General features: G+C 34.1%; 1 non-coding gene and 1 pseudogene across 1 annotated transcript; one reads left to right on the top strand and one right to left on the bottom strand.

The window, feature by feature from the left end:
- Positions 1–890: 890 nt before the first annotated feature.
- On the bottom strand, positions 891–12,330 carry LOC132617604 (cellulose synthase A catalytic subunit 1 [UDP-forming]-like; annotated as a pseudogene).
- A 3,499-nt stretch (positions 12,331–15,829) lies between these two features.
- On the top strand, positions 15,830–15,900 carry TRNAG-CCC (transfer RNA glycine (anticodon CCC)). The gene has a single exon. It is a non-coding gene; the product is annotated as a tRNA-Gly (tRNA).
- Positions 15,901–24,740: the final 8,840 nt, after the last annotated feature.

Raw genomic sequence — 24,740 nt, 5'->3', positions numbered from 1 at the left:
CTTAAGCCTTGAAGCGCAGTGAAACCGTTGGTTGTGCACTTAGCCTTGATTAATAGGTGCTTTCGTATAGGTGTCGAGGTGCTCAATTATAGTTTTTAATGATTTTGTCCAAAAAAATAATATTTGTATTTATAGTTACATTTTCTTGCATTACAATTTTGATGATGGGTTATTGTGAGACTTATGTGTGTTAGGTCTGAAAATAACCCATCATCAACATTCCTTGAAATATTATATCTGTGGAACTTTAATATTGATGATGAGTTATTGTATAGCACATGCAATCAAACAAATATTTGACAATATACTACAAAACAATTGCATAAAAAAATACTCCAATAAAGCAGTCAATAAAGTGAATCAAAACTCAACCTGGTTTGTTACTGCCCTGGCCATTCTGTTAATTTCCTTCTTCATCACATATTTGTTCAGCAAAGTCGAAGGCTTATTCTGCTTCTTGATCTTAGATGTAGTAACCAGCACAGATTTATCTTTTCCCTCATGCTAGATAGTCACAATTTCTTGTTTGCTAGGACTGAAGAATGACAAAATCATAAAACAAATTGACATCACAGTAATTTAACCCATGCCAAATTAAAGTTTCTCAAACAGCAAAACCAATTAAGTAAACTTACACAAACCTTCTCAATTGAAAATATCACCTCACCAAACATGACAAGCTTAACCTCAATAAAAATCATATGTATAAGCTTCCAAGATCCCATACAACATTAGAATTCTCCTTATTAAAACTTTATCTATAAGTCCAAATAAATAAGATTGAAATAGTATTCACGTGACAAAAGAAATCAAAAAAACTAACCAATCCGATATAGTTGGTTCCGTTAGGTTTTGATAAAAACCCAACCAAACTGCCTCATGTATCCCCATAGTTGACAGCGTAGAGATAAACTAACATTGGATTCCAGGACGACATACATCCAGAAATAAGGAGATAAAAGTGACATTGAATTTCATGTACTCATAAATTATGATTTCATCATCTTTTGAAGAAATTGACCAGCCCCAAAATAAAGGAATGCTGCACAATGACAACAAAATCAATACTAAAACTTCTCTAGCTAATCTACAAGACTTGCCTGTACATTTGAGGCATAGAAAGAATGCAAAAAATACAGAAGCGTCGCGTGTCTTTGATCCATCGCACTTCTGACAATTGAACAATGGTAGAGCATTCCTATAAGGCCTTGCATGTGTTTTAGTGTCTTTAAGTCCTTTTAATCTACATACACCAAGGTAAGCAACAACTGCATCTTAACTTAATAAAATGACCATCAAACATTACTAGCAGGTGACACCACATTGACCTCTTGCAGCAGTTTTTGTGGCGTCAGATGAGAAGGGATCAATGCCCACCCAGAGCAATGAGAATATAGATGCAAGAAGAACGGACCAGACAATAACAATGGTAGGTGTACGATTTTTTCATCCCAACAGGCCTTTGAGGAAAGGATACAAGTGGACAATGACCCAAAAAGCGAAGAACAACCTTCCAAATAGAGGACCCAGTGGCGCACCTAGTAAGAGCCCAGGGGGTCCGAACCCCCTTCGGCGAAAAATTGCACTGTATATACAAGGTGAAAATTATTTTTTATGTATATATAGTAGACGTTGAACCCCCTTAGCTTCTTCATTTATGGCTTCTTTATATTTTTGAACCCCCTTGGCATAAATCCTGGCTCCGCCACTGAGAGGACCCCATGACTGATACCCACTGTTAATGGCATATGAAACACCAACCACTATTCCTACCATGTTTACAATAAGGACTGTAGTTGGAGGAATGAGAAGAGATGTCCATTTGAACAAATAAAGCTCTACAAAGTCTCCATCATCATCAGATGCCTTTGACGTGACTGTGAAGTTGGTGTCAATCCTAGCAAGCACTTTTAGCAGACATTGGAAGACGGCAAACAGGTGAGCTGATGCATCACCAATAACTCAGAACTGTTCATTTCTCCACCAGTCTTCAATGCTAACACCACTCCACCTAAGCTCCAATATACAAGTTGCGAAAATAGAAAGGAAAAGAAGAATGAACCACATACCAGTATAGTTGCTTATCTGCAGAAATAATTGAAACAGATGCACTAATACAGAATTTTGAAGGACTATTAGAGAAGGTACATAAATTGAAGGAAATAAATGATTATCCTAATCTCTATCCAATATCCACAAGTCAACATTCAATCATTTCACAAAACAAAACTGATAAAACTTGATATCCTCAACTCAGGAGAAACATACAAGACTATTGGAAAGGCTAGGACATGTTTTCAATCGATGACCAAACACCAGACAGGCTTACTTGGTGTGAGAAAGAAGATAGACAAATACTCTATGAAGGCAGGATACTCCTCCCAATGTGCTCAAACTGAAATGGTAGTCAATTGTCAATGGAAGTTAATTTGGAAGACTAAGTTACCCCAAAAGCGATTTGCTTTAGCTAGATAGCCCTCTATGAATCATGCCTCACTCAGTTTGATGGCACATCAACTCCAAATTACATCCTTAAGGCTAGATTTTTAGCAACTCTTTGTAGTTGGAGCAACCATTGTCGTGTTAGCTACCCTGCAGCCTTTTTGGACTTTGTTAACTCCTTAACTTTAGACTAGACCTTTTGTAATAGAGCTAACATAGGTTTGTTGTATTTCTATTGCAATGTAAATTTTGCATCTTCTTGATGTCTTATTTAAAATTCATTACTTAATTAAAAAAACATAGACTAGTTTTATACTGGCTGTCAACCCATCGACATGCTCCTATGAGCTTGGGATAGGCAATGTGAACAAGCTCACACGGATAGAATTTAAGAAAAATTATTGTTTAGATTATTCACAATTCAAGAGAAGCTTAGAAGACAGTGTGAGAAAGAAATAATTGTATTCTACTTACTTTCCCTCACTGTTCCAATTATTTTTTAGATTATTCAAAATTCAAGAGAAGTTTAGAAGACAGTGTGAGAAAGAAATAATTGTATTCTACTTACTTTCCCTCACTGTGTTCAACTTTTTTATTCTTCACCACCAAACCCTTCCCAAGGGAATCGTTAGCTCAATAGCTGTCGATTTGCGAACCAAGTACATTCAGCCCTTTTTAATAGGATTAGTAGGACTAGTAATTACTTCATTCACCTATTTTTGGTACAGCTATTAGAAACTAATAAGTGTATCCTCAAGCAAAAACGGAACTTTTCACTTACCTCAGGAACAATAAATTTCCCTGTTAGAAGACAGATAGCAGGAAGAATGCAATAAGCAAGCAACGGAATTGACGTGATGGGATAAACAATGGTGTTAATATATACTAATCTCTCCAGAAGCTTCAGTTTCCCATTATAGCCATACCATATATGGCAATGCCTACTCAACAGAATTTCAACAGATCCCAAGGGCCACCGATGCACTTGGTTTAAACGATCAGAAAGATTGATGGGTGCAGACCCTAGGAACCAAGAAAGGACTTTTAAATCTTAAAAAGGTCTCCCCATTTACCTTTACCTTGGGTATGTTTGTGTCACGACCCAACCCCCATAGGCCGTGACTAGTGCCCGATCTGAGCACCCGAACACATCTATCAAATGTTATCTCAAATTTTATCAAACGCATTCAAGTATATAGCGGAAGCCGACAAGGCTATATTTCAAAGTTAGATAATTTCCAGAAAAATTTCGGCAGAGTTTCCTTTGTTTTACAGGCTATCCAAAATAACCCTGCGCACAGAAAATACCAACAAAAGACCACACCGGGCCAACGAAGCAACATTTAAACATATGCGGACCGGCCGCCGCGGCGAATGAGATAGCCGAAACATAACATATACACGCATCTGTACAGAAAGACCCCAACCCACAAACATGTCCACAGACCTCTAAACAGACCGACAGAATCATATGACGGGACAGGGCCCCGCCGTACCCATGAACGAGAATATATATATACAGTAGTGACAGACTATACCAAAAGATGGGCTCTGGATAAGAGGGCACTCCAAAATAAGAGAATAAGATCCTAAGCGGACGGATCAGCAAACCTGTCGTCGGTACCTGCGCGGCATGAAAACGCAGCCCCCGAAGAAAGGGGGTCAGTACGAAATATGTACTGAATATGCAAAGCCTGAATTACAGAAACAAAATCATAACTGGTACAGAACGTACAGAAAGTAAATAGAAAACCCAAAGTATCAGATACATATTTTCAAAACATGCAGAGTGTGTACAGAAACATATGTCACATCAAATTCGGCCCCTGCCAAGGGACTCGGCAGACAGAACGTGGCCACCCTCCCGACGCTGGTGCCACAACACAGAAGAATCAGAACAGGGGCATAACCCCGTAACATAATATGTCATATCAGATGGCCATAGCAAATCATATCAGAACAAGCGTACATGGCACAGCATACTCCACAAACCCATGTACGCGTATACCTACCCCCTCACATCGAGGCACGGCGAACAATGCAAAGGATCACGCTTGACAACATATCCTGGCCCGGGCTCAGTGGGGGAAACATTGAGGCATCCACGAACGGAGTAGTGAGAAACTAAATACACTAAAAATACCATATATATATATTTCCAGAGACTCAATGAGGCATATCGAATGTCAAATCAAATCAATGAAATCAGACGGAAACATAGTAAGTAAATTTAGATGTCATAACGGGTTACGGAGGCATAATCTATCCGAGATCGTTTTCAAGATTCAAAACAATTTATAAGACTTAATGAAATATTTAAAATAATTTTTATTTAGTAGATAAAGGAGTAGTTAGAGTATCTCTAACGAAAACGCTCGAAGACAAGTCATAGACACATAAAGGGTAAAATTGGAAATAGTGGGCCCACCTCGGAACCAATGAAGCGGTGGGCTCAAATTACGTATTTTTAAGCTTATGGGGTCACCTACAAAGGTTCTCGGACATTCCATAACTTTGTAAGCAATTTGGGAAAAAATTTCATAATTTTTCATCAAAGCATACTTAAGGAATTCAATTCTATTGAATGAAAAAGCGACGATTTCAAACGCGGATTCCGATGGACAGAATATTCCCCGAGGCGTAAATCCAAGCCTAGTACATCTAGGACATGCCAAGAGAAGAATCGGGATAGCTTTACATACCTTTCTTGCCCTTTACGCTTGCCAAAACTCAAATCCCGTTTCGTCCAAAACCTACAAATGGTCACATTTACCAATTTACTATTCATAAGACTTAAAATTTCAACCTTAACCAATTCTTGTCTATAAAAATTTGAGCAGCATCTCCCCTATATATATATCATCCCCGAGGTTAAAACTCGGCTAAAACAACAACAACCATACCAACAACAATATATACAACATCAATAATCGACTAGGAACGCATTCTAGCGTAAATAGTCTTATTTTCCAAATAATGCGACAATTCCAAATCCAACTTTGCACTTACAACCCGATATCAATATTTTCATATTCACATACTAATATAAGACCATTCAAACATAAACCAAAAGTATTCCAAGCTATATATTCAATATTCAACAATTCCATCAACTTCCATATTCAATCCAAAATTCTTATATATGCAACAAAACCATTCCAACACATTTTCTACTTACTAATTCATCTCCAACAACAATCTACACTTTAACAACTTCATTATCTTAATATCATAAAATCACATTAATGTGTCATAATTCTCTACATTCCATTTTCATGTCAACTTCACTCATATAATCTTCCTTTGCATTGTGAAGATCACAATAACACAACTAACATGTTAAACAAAATAAATCCAACATTATCTCAACAACATATACCACACGGCCAACATGGCTTCTTTCCAATTTCATCCAATTTTCATTCAACTTCCATAATTTCATAAAAACTACATTAAAATCACATAATTTCCTATAACCATTTTCAACAATTTTCCATACCAACTTGAACCATTTCCTTCCATTTCCATTACAAGGCTTCAACAACACAAGTAACATAACAAATAAAATTGGTTCATCCTTCTACACACATACATACCCACTTTGCAAACTTCCATATTTCCATAATTTCCACTCATTTCTACATACTACAACATAAACAAACCTTCATAACATAAGAAAAAGGAATTGATTCTTACCTTTTTCTACAAATTTCTTCACTTGAACAAGTTGTCAACTTGAAGAAATAAGTGCTCCTTCTTCCAAAACAACTACACCAAGTTGTAAAGGACCCTTAATTGAGTAGGAAAACCACAAGCTAATAATTTTTGGAGGAAGATTTTGAGGAGCTAATTTTCCAAGGTCTTGGCCGTGTGGTCCTTCAAGTTTTTGCTCTTCTTTTTCTCTCAATTTTGTTCTTGAAGATTCTTGAAAATGAAAGAATTGTGGTCTAATGTCTCATTTAATACATGGATTAATGAATTACCATGGGCTTGGGCCATATGGCCGGCCACCCCTCTTTTGGGCCTAAATTTTCTCCCCTTTTATCTTTTTTTTTGGGCCAACCCGGTTGGTCACGAGTTGGGCCTAGCCCACTGACCTTTCGACCTTAAAACGTCCATATCTTCTTGTACCGACGTCACCTGGGAACCCACGACCTATGGTTGGAAAGATAATTCAATTATCTACAACTTCTACTTCTTGGTATTTTTCCAAATTCCAAACATATAATACCGTTTTTGCCCCCCAAAGTCAGGTCACCCGAAAACGTTTTCTTAAAAATATTCGTTTGGAGGACTTCCACTTTGATTTGGCCCAAGGGTTCTTCTTGAGTTGTGTTTAACTTCACATATGTGATTCATATAATTTGTCACATGTCCCAAAAAAAAAATCTTGACGTGTGGGCCCCACCTCAGCTTACAAATAATCCGACGTTCAAAAATACGGGATGTAACAGTTTGGGTAGTTAGAAGCTTCAGAACCATGTCACAATCATTTACTAGAGAGTAAAGAACAATTCTCTAAGTGTAAGGACATACCTTTCACACTCTCTTCAATGTCTTCCATATTGAAAATTGGGATAGCAGATTCAGTTCTTTTTGCTGCCCTCTTCTTATCAGTGTATTTCTTGTTTCCCTTCTTCTGTGAGCCACAACAGCTCTTGACAATGATGTTCGGCTCCAAATCAGCCTTAGTTAATACAGGATCATATCCATACAACGCTTGCCTGTTAAAGCAGCATCCAGCTCCCTGTACATTGAACCCTGAAGACCATCCAACCCTCTCAAGTTGATCTAGAAAACAATAACATATTAAAGTAAGCAATCTTGCAACCGTAACAAGTAAGAAAAATGGTGAACATTTAAGCGACGCCTACATCAAAGAACACAATATTTCGATTAGCATATCGATCGTGCAAGTCAATGCTATCAAACTGTTGAGGGAACTGAACATAGCATGTCTTCTTTGAAAGAACAGGATCCATGAAGAAACACATAGCTTCTTTAAGTGCTTTGCTGTTGTTGAAGTAGTGATCACAATCCACATTCAAAAGATATGCTCCATTGGTAAGAACGGCAGAAACTTTGATCTGTAGAAAAATAAAAAATGGTGCATACGTGGAAAAACCTTCAAAATGTAAATTAAATTGTTTCAGATGTTATAAGAATTGCAACATAATCAATATGTGATATGATGTATTACACCTATAGCAGTTATGTAAATCATAATAGTCAGCTATCAAGCTATAAACTGAACATTGAGCTCAAAATAGTTGCAAATAATTCTTATTGTGATCATCAATTGATTACCAAAGCATTCATAGCTCCGGCTTTTTTGTGGTGCTGAAAACCTGGACGCTTCTCACGAGAAACATAAACCAGACGAGGAAGTTCATTTCCATCTGTATCAAGGCCTCCACTGTGCCCCAGAAAGCCCTGTAATCCACAGAAAACAAATTATTGAAAACTGGAAAAGTAGGAAGGAGCATAAACTTCAATCAATCATAAACGTCAACGGTACCTGGATCATTCCTGGATGATCCCTAGAGTTATTTCCAGGCCAAGGGGTTCCATCCTGCATTGTCAAACCTTCTTCATGCATTTTTTGTACTTTTGCAACAGGTGCATTGATCCGAATTTTGAACTCTTCATATTCTCTCTGCAAAGAAGATTTTCAGAATTATTACAGTGAAACGAAATGGTTTGCAGTGTCATCCAGATAAAATCCTAGTTAAGAGGAGGCTTGGCATTTTCCCTGACTTGCAGTTTTGCTTCTTATTGATGTATTGAATATTCAAATAATCAAATAAAAGCTTCTACTTTAAGTAATTTCTCAGCTTTCTAAAGCCAAGAAAATCATGGTGTAAGTTGTAATTCTAGAACATTACAACTTATAATATCTCTAAGCAACTCTGGACGTACACGCTCCAAGTTACTAAATTAACAAACGTGTAAATCTCATTGCCTACCTTCATTGCCCTGCGCTCTTTCACAAAAGAAGGCTGAATCTTGTCCTTTAAATAATATATCCTTTGAGCAAATAGAACTCAGGGGCCCGAGGCTCAATGTTGAACTTCTTGCAGAAGGGAACCCATTTCCTTGCAAACTCTGCAGTCTTGGAAAAGGCTTCAAAAGTTAGCATTGCAGAACCATCATCTGAAACATAACATGCGACCTTGTCAACAGGGTAATCCACAACAAGGATGGACAACACAATATTCGCAGTAATTAAAAGAGGTTCTTTCATTGGATCCACTGTACTGACGAAACATCAATAGGTACCAACTGTGAAGCTTCTCCTTCTATATCATATCTGATAAAACAAGAAAGACACGTTAGATGTATATGAAGACTAGACAAGCATTGGAAACCTCATGCTGATACAATTTCACCACGAGAGTATTTTGAGAGTATTTTAGCAACTAACCTCAAAGCCAGCCTGTCAAGATATGTCTCACGATTAATGGGCGACCATTTTGGAAACTGATCCAGAAGCCACGATACAGCAAACCAAACTTCACATAAAAATGACACTAGCCACAAAGGATAAGCATCGTTCACTGGATGAGTTCGATGATATTGCATGAAAAAGCCCAAGATAATTAATCGGAGTATGATTACAACGCGATATGGGGTAAGGTGGGACGAAGGAATAGGCACCACAAGATTAAGAGGTTGGCGAGCATCATCGGGCCTGTCCAAGGTGGAAACAAAAATAGTCACATATGTATCTTAATGCATGCAAGAGATTGATACACAGGAGTCAAGTTGCATTGTTATTATTTTTAAGAAGGTAAGTAGAATAAGGTTTGGTAATTAAAGGATACTCCAAACAGTTGTACAAAAACAATTGTTAAAATCTTTCTCGGGGAAGACAAACGCATTTCTCATAGTTCCCTCAATTTTCCAGTTATTAGATAAGTTGCTCACATTTGGGATTCCTCTCTATTTGGTCCTGTCCTTTCAATGTCTCCTTTCCCTTCAGTGTTTCTGTTGTTCATGTGTGTTGTATTATTCTCTTGTTTTAGCTTCCAGCCTTTTATTCTCTCCTTCCAATCAACACTTCCAAGCCCATACGAATTCAAGTCCTTTGAGGGATCCACAATCCTCACAGGAACTGGAAAAACATATAAAATAGTCTCAAAAGAAAAAGGAATGAAAGGAATTCATTATGATCTTTTAATGGAGATATTGAAACAACTTATGCCTGGCAATCTAGGATCAACATAAGGCAAGGATGCCTGCTTGTCTCCTGGACCCAAGTGTCCCGACATACTTCTTACAGATTGCGTGGCACTAGGAATCTCACCAGATACCTAAGATCTGATATGCTTTCTTAAGTTCAATAAATTCAAAAATAAAAGAAAATGAGAAGAGAAATTTATGACGCATTTACCCACAGATCGTGTGTCTGGCGTGGCACTCCAAATTTCACAAGATATCCAAATCAATCATGTTTTGAGAAGTTCAATAAATTCAAAAACAAAACAAAGAAAAGAATAAGGACAATCCCATACATATATAGCGTTTCTTTAATCCAATAACATTTCGTAGTTCTTGAGATAAGGAATAAGGACATAAAAAGGCATTTCATTCAATAAAAATGAAAAGCATAAAACAAGAGAAGGTCTTCCAAGCTACAATCCTTATCTGAAGGACAACAATCTAATGGTGTCAGAACAACTACTCCTTTTCATCATTGGCAGTAAAAACTCAGTACAAATATGCATATGTAGTAGCCTTTACGACAAAAATGAAATACGTACACAATATCGATGTCCTTTTGGAGTTCCTTCACACTCTACAGGATCTATAGGATACTTTTAAATGTTTTATAACAGCACTTTGTATATATAAGCAACTAAGCACTCTCTTATTGTTGTATCTATAGAAGCTTGTTATTTATCAACCAAAAAAAAAAAATCTATACGGGCCATGCGGTGGACGATGAAGACAATAGAGTACGCAAAGATTCAAAAGCAGAATCTAAAAACAATGTCAAATCATCTATATAGAAGCTACCATATACAGTGCTAAAAAACATTGAGAGACTTTATTCAATTTCAGTGCATAATATAAGTAGAGAAATGTGACAACCTCACCGCCAAAGCAACATTACTTCATTAGAATAAAAGGTGTAACTGAACAGTAGCCACTTGATAGGTTCAAATATTGAGTGGTGAGAGACATGTCTGGAGGATGAAGACAACTAAGCATCTTCTCCCTGCCACTGGCGTGTAGTCTTGCTATTGCTTTGAGCATAATTGAACTCATTGTCAATGTCGTTGACATCATCTTCATCATCATCTCCATCAACTCATGGACTCCCTAATACATGCACAACCAATTAGCTAATATTCATCTTAGAAACAAAATTAAGAACTCAAGGGAAGCAGCAAAAAGATCTTATTCAAGAATTGTCACCCTTATGTCTCTTGTATCTTGTCTTGCAATGGAAACACAATTGATCTCCATCTTCGCGTTCAGACTCGTAACATGACCGGCAAACAGGAAATGCACACTCATTACAAGCAACAAATACATCACCGTTGGCAGTCAATCCGACAGTATCACCACAAATTTTGCATATCTAACTATCCAGTATCACCACAAATTTTGCATATCTAACTCCGCCTGTGTGAGCTCGCTCACATTGCCGGTCCCAAGCCCGGATGATAAAGGAGGAGGGTTGCTGAGGGTCAATCGGAAACAGCCTCCCTACCCAGGTAGGGGTAAGGCTGCGTACATCTTACCCTCCCCAGACCCCACTATTGTGGGATTACACTGGGTAGTGACCCCCAACTATCCAGAGGCTTAATGGTTTTCGGCTGCATTCACAACAATCAACTAGAATAAACAGGAATGCAATGAATTAACAATAAGTTCCCACACTCCTTCAACTCCATAAATCATTATCAATTGAACGCAGAGGCTGATTTCTGGAAGGACGGGTTCAACCATTTGGTGAACAAAAATTCCTCTTAGGTGAAGTGACTTTAGTTCTGCCAAAAACTACTATCTCATCAAATAGATCCAATAATAAAACTGGAATATTAAAATTTAATTCATGACAAGAATCAGAATCTCGTAGGAAAGAACTGTTGCATTTTCAGCTAATATAAGACTACATTCAGAATGATAATCATGCTGAATAGTATTATATAAGTAGATCCAACCTAAAATTAAGGATAAGAGATGCCCATCTTTCACCAAATATTACCTTTTCTCAGAGAATATTATGAATTGACAGCAAAAAGTGAAAACCAATGAGATGTATCCTAGAAATGTTGGAATACATTTAAACAGTTAAAAGATCATAATTGCAACGAAATCAGAATCAAGTTCATATATGAAAAAAAAATACTCAATCTAAATCTCAGTCTCATTCAACAGAATATCACATCAAAAATTACATCAAATCATACAAAGCCCTGTTGTTGACACTAAGCTTCACCAAGGGATATCGTATAACCAGAATTTGCGAATTTAGATTGTCAAGAATGAAGATAACTAATTTAAACGCTTAAAATTGAAGATGAACAAAGTCTTTCTCCTAATTCAGCTCAAAGGTCAAATCACACTATTACACATTCATACATTAGATCGAAACAGCACATTCATAAAGAAGATAGAAGCAAATTCGAGTACTATTGCCAAAAACAATATCCCACTATCAGACTGTCCTGATGGGATGTAAAGATCCTAACTTTATTAGAAATCTCACTAATACACATTAGATCAAAACACCAAGTGGATAAAGAAGAGAGAGAACAAATTGTATAGCTGAAAATGAAGAACATTGGAAAAACATACCCCAGTATCAGAGTCATAGTGAATTTGAACCGGTTCATTCCTCTGTGATCCAGCAACCATTCCTGCACTTGCCTCCATTTTTTACGTGACCATATGCTAATGTGAAGGATCAGGTCTTTGCCAATCAACTGACGTCACTTGCACACTCTGCATCTCCCAAGGACAAGACAAGAGGGAAATCAGAAGATGCCAGAGTTAAACTGGTTTCCCAAATCTCCTTCCCTTTTATCCCGGCAAACTGTTCAGATATTAGAGAAACTAAAAAAACACTACAGCAGCTGGGAGGGGAGAAGCCGCACATCTGATCCCTGAGCTTTAGGAACAATATTGCGGCCTCCATCATATATAGGTCACAGATAGAACAATGGATTATAAGCAGATGTGACATCTTATCCATGGATTATGAGCCCTGAGCTTTAGAAACAATATCGCAGCCTCCATCATATACAGGTCACAGATAGCTATTTGACTTGTTCTGATATTTCACATTTCTAATCATATTAACTAGCCGACCAGATAATCACATAGACATTCCGTAGAATGCTGAGTGAAAATTCCTTCTCACTCGTGATCTTTGACCTCTACGACTAATTACTCTAACATAACATGCAATCAAGCTAAATCCTTTTCCTCCCTTTTCCACCCTCCAAGAAGAAGCACTATACATGTTTCTCCCTCGGTTCCTCTTCTCCTAAGTATGTCCATTCTCCTGTTTACTCTTAATAGATATCCTACAATATAGAGAAGTAGAGGACTGGAACGGAATAACCTGACAAAATCGATTACAAGAACAAAACTAACAATGTGATGGTATTGGAAAGCTAAAGATATGGTGTTATTTAATTAAGGCTTATATATTCATATATGTTGCAAGTAATACAAGCAAAGCCCTTTATTTAATTATCTTAATGGTTTTTCATGAACATAATGGAGTAGTTAAAAAGTAAGCGTCCACCAAAATAGATAAGGTACCAGGTACCTTATCAGTTCCCTTAAGCGAAAAACAGAAAATAAACAAGACACGATATTTACGTGGAAAACTCCTTGCTCAAGGGACTAAAAACCACGACCTACCTCAGTAGGATTTTCAACTTCACTAAACTGAGCAATGTTTCAGATTACAAGCTTTTGCAAGCTAGAAATTAGACCACTAATCCCTCCCCTTACAATAACTCTATTGCAAGTACCTTCTTTGACTAACTCTAGTCAAACACCAAACTAATTCAGCTAACTCTAGTTGAACCCTCACACCACTATGACTAACTCTAGCCAAGTGTTTACAACAAAAGCTCGATAAAGACAAAATACCTACGAAACTCTTCTTAAAGAAGTGTAGGTTTACAATGTAGAGATCATAAAGACTAGACAATTCCAGGACTCAAAACATCTTCCGTTGTTGAGATCTGGTCCTTGAAATATGTCTTAGCTTGTTCTTGAAAGCGCCAAGGAGAACTGTGGCAGCTGCACTTGTATAAGTCTAATCTTTTTTAGGTTTTCAAGTGTTGAATTGAATAATGCTCAACATGTTGTATAACTATGAGACCAATAGAGAGAGCATGTCAGAAGCATGTGACCATGGACACACATACAGCTGTGCTGCTGCAGTTCTGCCAAACAGTGCAGCAGCTTTACAGCTGTTAAGTCCCGTGCAGTGCTCCCAGGGGACCTAATGGAGAACTTGGTCCTTTGCCCGTTTGTCAAATTATCAAAACTATGAAATGCTATACGTCATCAAGTAGCATACAATGATCTTAGTTTATAAACGAATTTTGAAAATGGAAAATGCAAAAACACTTAGTTCCAGAGATGGATAACGAAACAATAACTTAAAAGGTAGTACAACTGCAGTTCAAGTTAAAGAAAATTCGACAGAAATAAACAAAAAAAGATGACAGTTTGATCTCTAAAGGTGACAACTATATCAAATTTGAACCACTAACCATTTCGGCTTTCGCTAGCTGTTTCTACAATTTCTGCAAATTAGAGGGAACTAGCATTCTCAACTTAATACCATTTACACTGACTTGAAAGGGAAAATTACGCTCTCTGTCTATTTTTTAAACTATTTACGCCACGTAGCTCATACTTTTGTGTATAAACAACCCGATTTTCAACATATTTGTGTATAAACATTTTTTATACACTTTATACAAGGTTGTTGCATTATGTATATTGCTTTCCCCTAGGTATGATGTTGTATAATATTTGTATACTGGAGTACGTGGCGCAAATATTTTCAAAAGCTGTATATTTCTTAAAATATCCTCAAAACGAACAGTAAATTAAAACTAGTCCGCAATTCGGCTATAAAAACACAACTAAGTCACTATCATTCGCAGTTACTCCACAAAACATAACTAATCAACAAGCCAAGCCAATACTTACCATAAAAGAGTCGAATAAACTTAAAAATGACTCTGATCACAGCACCTAAACAGAATCTAAACCAAATAATTATAAAAAACACAAGCAAAAAAAAAAAAAAATGGAGAACAAACCTGTAAACCATGGTTATTGAGCTTCTACCAAAATGCCAAAGCTGATCTGCAAAATCTTCGACAAAACACTAGAAAAGGAGAAATTAGCATAAATATGCATGGTATTTTCGAAAATATTTTATACCATAAATGTACTTGGTATTTTTGCAAAAATATATTTACAGCATAAATTTAAATTGGTATTTTCGAAATATATATTTATATCATATATATATATACATGGTAATTTTGCAAAAATATATTTATACCATAAATATAAATATATTTTCAAAAAATATATTTATGCCATGTATTAACTGAAAAACATTTTCTGTGTAATATATTTATCCCATAAATATGCAAATGTTACTTTTATATTCCTTAAGTTTATAATATAAAATAATGTAACAGTTGGATGAAAACAATCTCCCTAACAACATCTTCGTATAAAGACACCTCTCCTACCTCACATAACATCACCTCTCTATAACCGCTAAGTATTTTCGGAATCAATTTTTCATGTTATATCTTATTTCTCTATAACAACATTTTATCTATAAGAGCAACAATCATTTTTATAACATTACGCTATTTGTAAAAATTACCCGATAACAACTATATTATTTTTTTTGATAATATAATCATTAATCATCTTTATAAAATATTCAAAAGAACGTGCAAACAATTCCGTTCGTTAATGAATTACACAAAAATGACATTTCAGTCAAAATAAATATAGAGTAATCAAAGTTACAAGTTCTAAACAACATTAGTCAATCCTCTTTTAGATACAAAATTGCTGATACTTTTTTATATACTTGTTAGTGATATAATATATATGAATTGCATATGCAATTAAATATTTTAGTACGATATTCGGTACTAATTTATAAATATTAAACACCGAGATGAATACTGAATTTCATAAAATGCATATCAACTGCTGCAATACTCAAACCGCAGTATCAAAAATTTCTGTATCTACCAAAGTATGCACGTCCCACTTTTGGCTAAACAAGAAAAGAACTATTGGTGACACACTTAGTGAGTTACTTCGTAATTATATAATTACAATATAACATAGCAGGCGTAACATCAAAGCGCATCTGGTGTAGTGGTATCATAGTACCCTCCCACGGTACTGACCAGGGTTCGATTCCCTGGATGCGCAGCTAATTATTTTAGTTTGTAAAAATTACACTTTTGTCCAGTATTTTTCCTTTTTGTTGCAAATATCTTCTTTTTTTTTTTTTTTTTTAAATCTTTAGGAAGATTTTTTTTTTCAGTTGTACTTGTACATATGTTTAGGAGTTTAGCTGGATAATGCATTATCTATACTATATTAAAAGCACAAAGGGCCTTAGAAATGTTAATTGGACTTTTTGCCCTTTATTGAAAGACTCGACAAAATTGTCATTTATTATTTTCTTAAATATTAAATAAGTATAATTTTATAAAAAAAAAATATATACGCTATTTTGGTAAGAAGTGTGCTGAAAATAGAAGTCTTTTAATGTCAACATTCAAAAATATCTTTAATTAAGGAAATACAAAATAATATCATACAAGTAATTAATAACAGATGTTATTACCTTAATTAGATAGGTAGTAGAACTCAAATATGATATACAGTTTAATACAAATACCATTTCCTGAATTTTAATTGGATAAAAGTTCATAATTTCATTATGTTATAAGGATGGCTATGTTAATTCGTAGAACACAAAATTTTCTTCAATGACTAGAACTAAAGCCGTGGAATCAAGAGTTGCTTGAAGCAATTTTTGTTTGTTTGTTTGTTTTCTTTGTTGACAAATATCAAACGTTCGACGAGACCTTGGGATTTCATCTTCTAAAGCTCATAATTTATTTGTTGTCCATTGGACGCTTTTTCCTACTTGTGACGTTTACGATTGCTTCTTCTAAAACCGTAATTTTGTGTAGGAATCTTGCTCTAATTTATCTACAAGAGAAGACTTGTGTTTTTCAACTAAAATAGTAAGTTATTATTCACACTCTTATTGCATGTATGTTGACATTGTTTATGATCGATTGGTTCTTATAAAGCCTTAATTTTTGTGCAAAATCTTACTCCAATTTATTTTTCAACCAAAATACTAATTTCAATTATAAAGCATGAAGGTCCTTAGTATTCGTCTTTTTTGTCTTTTAAAACTAGATTTCACACTAGACAAAATAGTCATTTAATTATTACGCTATATTTAGGACTTTGAAATTAACTAAATTTTAAGAGCTCGTTTGGTTGGGAAACAATTTATCTCATGATAACTAATTCCGGAATAAGTTTTCCAGGGATTAATTATTGTGGAGGTGGGATAAAATAAGCCTACAATTCCGGGATAACTAATTCCGGTTTTTTATTTCAACCAAACATGGGATAAGGAGACACTAAAATTTTATCCCGGGACTATTTTTGCTTATCGTTCACACCAAACGACCCCAAGTAATAAATTTTTTCTTTGTTTTAATATTTATTAATAGTTTATTGATTGTTTCCTCTGTATATCTAATTCTCTGAAAGACCCTATAGATCAGTAAGGGTAAGGACCAAAAAGATTGCAATGATTGTTTTAAAGAGTTTGTCTCTTTACTAGGAACCGAGATTAAATTGGAGACACTTTAACATCGAGAGTTCAGGATTTCAGGGGAATCAAAGGCAAACACATAGATTCAAAACTAAATGATGATGATTCTTTTACCTTTTGAAAATACAAGTCTTACTAGATAACTATTAATTTCACTTAAATAAATAAAATTCGAGATGCTCCAATAAGTTTTTGAATTAAAAAAAATTCAGTTCAAAAGAATTCAATTCAATCGTTTACACATTCATGTTATTAGTAAAATTATTTTTGAAGTTGCCACAACTAATAGGATACAATAAAATATTTAAAAATTGTTCATATTACTAAAAGAGTAAGAGTTTACTTTTGGATATAAGGGATTGGATTTTAAATAGAACAATTTTTCATGTAAAAAGATTTTATGAAATTCTGATGGACTAAAATCAAAATAACAGTCAGTTATCTAAAATCTTTTTCCTCCCTTTTCCACCCCCCAGGAAGAACCACACACATCTTTCTCCCTCTTGGTTCCTCTTCTCCTAAGCATGTCCATTCTCCTGTTTACTCTCAATAGATATCCTACAAAATAGAGAAGTAGAGGACTAGAACGGAAGAACCTGACAAAATCGTTTACAAGAACTGGAAAGCTAAACTGCTAAAGATGTGGTGTTATTTAATTAAGGCTTATGCATTCATATATGTTGCCAGTAATATACGCAAAGCCCTTTAGTTAATTATCTTAATGGGTTTTCATGAACATAATGGAGTAGTAGCATAAATTGATCTTAGTTTATAAACGAATTTTGAAAATGGAAAATGCATAAACACTTAGTTCCAGAGATAGCTAACGAAACAATAACTTAAAAGGTAGTACAACTGCAGCTCAAGTTAAAGAAAATTCGACAGAAAAGATGACGGTTTGATCTCTAAAAGGTGACAACTATATCAAATTTGAACCACTAACCATTTCGGCTTTCGCTAGCTGTTTCTACAATGTTTGCAAATTAGAGGGAACTAGCATTCTCAACTTAATACCATTTACACTTACTTGAAAGGGAAAATCACGCTCTATGTCTATTTTTTAATCCATTTACGCCATCATACTTTGTGTATAAACACCCGATTTTCATCATATTTGTGTATAAACACTTTTTATAGACTATCATACATTTTATACAAGGTTGTTATATTATGTATAATGTTTTTCCCCTAGATATAATGTTGTATAATATTGTATACTAGGCTATGTGGCGCAAATATTTTCAAAAGCTGTATATTTCTTAAAATAACCTCAAAACGAACAGTAAATTAAAACTAGCCCGCAATTCGGCTATAAAGACACACCTAAGTCACTGTCATTTGCAGTTACTCCACAAAACATAACCAATCAACAAGTCAAGCCAATACTTACCATAAAAGAGGCGAATAAACTTAAAAATGACTCTGATCACAACACCTAAACAGAGTCTAAACCAAATAATTATAAAAAAACACATGCAAAATAAAAAAAAAAAATGGAGAAGTGAGAGAACAAACCATGGTTGTTAAGCTTCTACGAAAATGCCAAAAAGCTGATCTGCAACCTCTTCGAAAAAACACTAGAAAAGGAGGAATTAGCGTAAATATGCATGGTATTTTCGAAAATATTTTATACCATAAATATACTTGGTATTTTTGCAAAAATATATTTACAGCATAAATTTACATTGGTATTTTCGAAATATATATTTATATCATATATATATACACATGGCAATTTTGCAAAAATATATTATACCGTAAATAAAAATATACCATGTATCAACTGAAAAATATTTTCTATGCAATATATTTATCCCGTAAATATGCAAATGTTACTTTTATATTCCATATGTTTATAATATAAAATAATGTAACAGTTGGATGAAAAACAATCTCTCTAACAACATCCTTGTGTAACGACAACTCTACTACGGTACTACCCACATAACATCACATTTCTATACCAGCTAAGTATTTTCAAAATCGATTTTTCATGTTATATCTCAATCCTCTATAATAACATTTTACCTATAACAACAACAATCATCTTTATAACATTACGCTATTTGTGAAAATTACCCCATAACAACTATCTTATTTTTTTTGATAATATAACCATTAATCGTCTTTATAAAATATTCAAAAGAAGGTGCAAACAATTCCGTTCGTTAATCAATTACACAAAAATGACATTTCAGTCAAAATAAAGATAGAGTAATCAAAGTTACAAGGTCTAAACAACATTAGTCAATCCTCTGTTAGATACAAAATGCCATTAAGAGCCTGTTTAGATGGACTTATGCCTATAAGCTGCAAACAACTTATAAGCTAAAAAAAATAAGTTGGGTAGTCTAACTTATTTTTTTTGGCTTATAAGCAAACAGCTTATAAACTGCTTTAGATAAGCTAAGTCAAATGGGCCCAATTATTTTTTTGAGCTTATTTTAAGCACAAAATGACTTTAAGCTGACCAGCCAAACACTCAAAAAAACTGAAAACAGCTTATAAGCAACTTATAAGCCAATCCAAACGGGCTCTAAGTGAGATGTGTAGCTTTGTTCTGATACTTTTTTATATACTTGTTAATGATATTATATATATGAATTGCATATGCAATTAAATATTTTGGTACGATATTCGGTACGAATTTATAAATATTAAACACCAAGATAAATACTGAATTTCATAAAATGCATATCAGCTACTGCAATACTCAAACTGCAGTATCAAAAATTTCTGTATCTACCAAAGTGTGCACGTCCCACTTTTGACTAAACAAGAAAAAGAACTATTGATAAACACTTAGTGAGTTACTTCGTAATTATATAATTACAACGTAACATAGCAGGTGTAACATGAAGGCGCATCTGGTGTAGTGGTATCATAGTACCCTAATCATTGTAGTTTGTCAAAATTACACTTTTGCCCAGTATTTTTCCTTTTTGTTGCAATTTTTTTTTAATTTTTTAATCTTTAGGAAGATTTTTTTTTTCTTGATTTGTACTGGTACATATGTTTAGGAGTTTAGCTGGATAATGCATTATCTATATCTATACTATATTAAAAGTATGAAGGGTCTTAGAAATGTTGATTGAACTTTTTGCCCTTTATTAAAAGACTCTATAATAGACAAAAAAATCGTTTACTTAAATATTAAATATGTATGATTTTATAAAGAAAAAAATATACGCTATTTTGGTAAGAAGTGTGCTGAAAATAGAAGTCTTTTAATGTCAACATTCAAAAATATCTTTAATTAAGGAGATACGAAATAATATCATACAAGTAATTAATAACAGATGTTATTACCTTAATTAGATCAGTAGTAGAACTCAAATATGGTATAGAGTTTAATACAAATACCATTTCCTGGATTTTAATTGCATAAAAATTCACAATCTCATTATGTCATAAGGATGGCTATGTTAATTAGGGGTGGGCGTTCGGTTTTTCGGTTTAGTTTTATGAAATTTCGGTTCGGCTATTTCAGTTTCGATTTTTTGAAGGTGGACATCGAACACCGAACCCAACTAATTTGGTTTGGTTCTTTCGGTTTCGGTTTTTTGAAGTTCGGTTCGATTTTTATTTTTTTGATATAATATTAGAAGCGATTTCATTTACACTAATTCATATTCTCAAAAGCAATAAAACTGATAAATTGAAATCAAAATCAAACAAACCGGATACACAAGAACAGAAAACCATAACCATGATATAGGATTACTAGGTGTTATATACATACAGTAAGAATAACTAATAAAACACATAAAGGACATACATTAATCCTAAAGACATATTCTAGTCACCTTACTTTGTTAAGGATATTTGATTTTCTCATTTGAAGTGAAAAATTAGGAATACAAAAGCAAAAGAGGGCTTGTTACAATTGGATTTTTTTGGATAATGTATTTAATTTCCGTGTGCGTTCGGTTTTATCAAACTTCGGTTCGACTATTTCGGTTTCGATTTTTTGAAGGTGGACATCGAACACCGAACCAAACTAGTTCAGTTCGGTTTGATTCTTTCGATTTTGATTTTTTAAAATTTAGTTAGGTTCGGTCCAATTTTCGGTTTTCGATATTTATGTCCAACCCTAATGTTAATTCGTAGAACACAATTTTCTTCACTGACTAGAGCTAAAGCCGTGGAATCAAGAGTTGCTTGAAGCAATTTTGTCCTTTTGTCTTCTTGTTTGTTTTCTTTGTTTACAAATATCAAACGTTCAACGAGACATTGGGATTTCATCTTCTAAAGCTCAAAATTTATTAGTTGTCCATTGGACGTTTTTTCCTACTTGTGACGTTTATGATTGCTTTTTCTAAAACCGTAATTTTGTGCAAGAATTTTGTTCTAATTTATCTGCCGGAGAAGACTTGTGTTTTTTAACCAAAATAATAAGTTATTATTCACACTCCTATATGTTGACGTTGTTTATGATTGATTGGTTCTTCTAAAGCCTTTGTGCAAAATCTTGCTCCAATTTATTTTTCAACCAAAATACTAATTTCAATTATAAAGCATGAAGGTCCTTAGTATTCGTCTTTTTTGTCTTTTAAAACTAGATTTCACACTAGATAAAATAGTCATTTAATTACTACGCTATATTTAGGACTTTGAAATTAACTAAATTTTAAGTAATAAAATTTTTCTTTGTTTTAATATTTATTAATACTTTATTGATTGTTTCCTCTGTATATCTAATTCTCTGAAAGACCCTATAGATCAGTAAGGGGTCGTTTGGTGCATGGTATAAGCTGGGATATTCCAGCACTTATTTTTGTACCATGTTTGGTAGAAGGTATAAATTTATCCTGAAATAAATTTATACTTTGTAAGTTGTACCAAATAAAGTATAAAATGAATCTCATGGTATAAGTTGGGATATCTCTTCTTATTCCACTTATCCTGAAATTATTTTATCCCATCTCCTAGATGGGATAAAATGATCCCAAAATACAGAATAAATTAATTTCGGCATTATAATCTCGGGATAATTTTAGCTAACAATCAAACAACCAATGAGGGTAAGGACCAAAAAGTTTGCAATGATTGTTTTTAAAAAGAGTTTGTCTCTTTACTACGAACCGAGATTAAATTGGAGGAGACACTTTAACATCGAGAGTCCAGGATTTCAGGGGAATCAAAGGCAAACACATAGATTCAAAACTAAATGATGATGATTCTTTTACCTTTTGAAAATACAAGTCTTACTAGATTAACTATTAATTTCACTTAAATAAATAAAATTCGACATGCTCCAATAAGTTTTTGAATTAAAAAAAATTCAGTTCAAAAGAATTCAATTCAATCGTTTACACATTCATGTTATTAGTAAAATTATTTTTGAAGTTGCCACAACTAATAGGATGCAATAAAATATTTAAAAATTGTTCATATGACTAAAAGAGTAAGAGTTTACTTTTGGATATAAGCGATTTGATTTTAAATAGAACAATTTTCATGTAAAAAGATTTTATGAAATTCTGATGGACTAAAATCAAAATAACAGTCAATTATCTAAAATTTGGGATGAAATAATATCAAGAATTTGAATTAATAAAAAATATGTTTTTCCTTTGATGTTGCGAGCAAATAATTTAAATTTTGAATTAACTAATCAACAAAAAAATAAATCAAAATCATTCTTATTCAAATTTCTCACATTAGTAAATTTATTTTGCGTGTTGACAAAACTCTTAAGTATCCAAGGATAAAAGTTAGTATGTACTCTACGAATGGAAAAGAACGACGCTCGACTACCTATTAATCTTCTACCTTAATCTTCGACCGCCACACTCTCATATCAAGGTCCCTTTTATATCAGAAAACTAAATCATTTTTTTGCACGGATTGCCCTTCTTTTGGGGTGGTCTTTAAATTTTGCCCCTCATATTTGTGTTCTTTAAGTTTTGCCCTTCTCTTGGATACCTGAGGTTCTGGGTTCGAACCCTCGCTCAGGCATAAAATAAAAAAATAATTTTGCAAGGCAGGGCTGGGGGGAGTGTATGCCGGATCCGGCATACAATCCTTAAGGAAAAACTAAAGTTATGCCGGAGGGGGTAGACTTTGCCTTGAGACATATATATATATATATATATATATATATATATATATATATATATATATATATATATATATATATATATATATATATATATTATTTTACTTTTCAAGGCAAACTTTTAATTATGCCTTAAGGAAAAGTTCCGCCTTATGGGCATACTTTTAGTTATGCTTTAACTAAAAGTGTGCCCCATAAAATATAACTAAAAGTATGCCCCATAAGGCGGAACTTTTCCTTAAGACATAATTAAAAGTTTGCCTTAAGGAAAAGTTCTGCCTTATAAGGCGTTATGCCTTACTTAAAAGTCTTCCCCATAAGACATAGTTCCTTAGGAAAAGTTTTGCCCCATAAGACATAACTAAACTATGCCTTGAGGAAAAGTTATGCCCCCTCCGGCATAACTTTAGTTTTTTCTTAAGGACTTTATGCCGGATCCGGCATACAATCCTTAAGGAAAAACTAAAGTTATGCCGGAGGGGACAGACTTTGCCTTGAGACATATATTTTTATTTTTATTTTACTTTTCAAGGTAAACTTTTAATTATGCCTTAAGGAAAAGTTCCGCCTTATGGGGCATACTTTTAGTTATGCCTTAATTAAAAGTGTGCCCCATAAAATATAATTAAAAGTATGCCCTATAAGGCGGAACTTTTCCTTAAGGCATAACTAAAAGTTTGCCTTAAGGAAAAGTTTTACCTTATGAGGCATACTTTTGGTTATGCCTTAATTAAAAGTCTGCTCCATAAGACATAGTTCCTTAAGGAAAATTTTTGCCCCATAAGGCATAACTAAATTATGCCTTGAGGAAAAGTTACGCCCCCTCCGGCATAACTTTAGTTTTTCCTTAAGGACTTTATGCCGGATCCGGCATACACTCCCTCCGGGCCTGCCTTGCGAAATTATTTTTTTATTTTATGCCTGAGCGGGGGTTCGAACCCAGAACCTCAGATATTCAAGCTAAGGGCAAAACTTAAAGACCACAAATATGAGGGGTAAAATTTAAAGAGCGCAAATATGAGGGGCAAAATTTAAAGACCACCCCAAAAGAAGGGCAATTCTGCGAATTTCCCAAACTAAATCCAAACATGGAAGTTTGAGAAAAACTAGTAGGCCTTTGGCTATGAAAGGCAAATATTTTTTAACTTTATTTAGAATTTCAAGTTGGAGTTGTGTTTGGTTATAGTTTTTGCAAAAAATAGTTGGTTGTTTGAATTCATTGAAAGTGAAAAAAAAAATGGGGTTTTAGCTGTTTGAAATTTTCATGACCAAACGCTAATTTTCAAATAAAATGAAAAAAATTCCCAAAAAGCGAATAATTATTTTGGCCAAACGGGTCTTAAA

Source organism: Lycium barbarum, chromosome 11, assembly GCF_019175385.1.
Source record: "Lycium barbarum isolate Lr01 chromosome 11, ASM1917538v2, whole genome shotgun sequence".
Taxonomy (NCBI): domain Eukaryota; kingdom Viridiplantae; phylum Streptophyta; class Magnoliopsida; order Solanales; family Solanaceae; genus Lycium; species Lycium barbarum.
This window is presented reverse-complemented; position numbering and strand designations above follow the sequence as displayed.